The sequence below is a fragment of the Callionymus lyra genome, chromosome 4, assembly GCF_982586985.1.
Source record: "Callionymus lyra chromosome 4, fCalLyr1.hap1.1, whole genome shotgun sequence".
NCBI classification, from domain to species: Eukaryota; Metazoa; Chordata; class Actinopteri; order Syngnathiformes; family Callionymidae; genus Callionymus; species Callionymus lyra.
Window position 1 is genome coordinate 2,340,049 of NC_141821.1, and position 1,555 is coordinate 2,341,603.

Below are 1,555 nucleotides of genomic sequence, written 5' to 3' on the forward strand. Positions count from 1 at the left end.
AGTGATGTGTTGGTGAAGCTTCGTGAAACAGTGTCATTATCTTCAGACTCCACTAGATGGTAGTGATGTGTTGATGAAGCTCCATGAAACAGTGTCATTATCTTCAGAGTCCACTAGATGGTAGTGATGTGTTGATGAAGCTTCATGAAACAGTGTCATTATCTTCAGAGTCCACTAGATGGTAGTGATGTGTTGATGAAGCATCATGAAACAGTGTCATTATCTTCAGAGTCCACTAGATGGTAGTGATGTGTTGATGAAGCTTCATGAAACAGTGTCATTATCTTCAGAGTCCACTAGATGGTAGTGATGTGTTGGTGAAGCTTCATGAAACAGTGTCATTATCTTCAGAGTCCACTAGATGGTAGTGATGTGTTGATGAAGCTTCATGAAACAGTGTCATTATCTTCAGAGTCCACTAGATGGTAGTGATGTGTTGATGAAGCTTCATGAAACAGTGTCATTATCTTCAGAGTCCACTAGATGGTAGTGATGTGTTGATGAAGCATCATGAAACAGTGTCATTATCTTCAGAGTCCACTAGATGGTAGTGATGTGTTGATGAAGCTTCATGAAACAGTGTCATTATCTTCAGAGTCCACTAGATGGTAGTGATGTGTTGGTGAAGCTTCATGAAACAGTGTCATTATCTTCAGAGTCCACTAGATGGTAGTGATGTGTTGATGAAGCTTCATGAAACAGTGTCATTATCTTCAGAGTCCACTAGAGGGTAGTGATGTGTCGATGAAGCTTCATGAAACATTATCTTCAGAGTCCACTAGATGGTAGTGATGTGTTGATGAAGCTTCATGAAACAGTGTCATTATCTTCAGAGTCCACTAGATGGTAGTGATGTGTTGATGAAGCTTCATGAAACAGTGTCATTATCTTCAGAGTCCACTAGATGGTAGTGATGTGTTGATGAAGCTTCATTAAACAGTGTCATTATCTTCAGAGTCCACTAGAGGGTAGTGATGTGTTGATGAAGCTTCATGAAACAGTGTCATTATCTTCAGAGTCCACTAGAGGGTAGTGATGTGTTGATGAAGCTTCATGAAACAGTGTCATTATCTTCAGAGTCCACTAGATGGTAGTGATGTGTCGATGAAGCTTCATGAAACATTATCTTCAGAGTCCACTAGATGGTAGTGATGTGTTGATGAAGCTTCATGAAACAGTGTCGTTATCTTCAGAGTCCACTAGAGGGTAGTGATGTGTTGATGAAGCTTCATGAAACAGTGTCATTATCTTCAGAGTCCACTAGAGGGTAGTGATGTGTCGATGAAGCTTCATGAAACATTATCTTCAGAGTCCACTAGATGGTAGTGATGTGTTGATGAAGCTTCATGAAACAGTGTCCTTATCTTCAGAGTCCACTAGATGGTAGTGATGTGTTGATGAAGCTTCATGAAACAGTGTCATTATCTTCAGAGTCCACTAGAGGGTAGTGATGTGTCGATGAAGCTTCATGAAACATTATCTTCAGAGTCCACTAGATGGTAGTGATGTGTTGATGAAGCTTCATGAAACAGTGTCGTTATCTTCAGAGTCCACT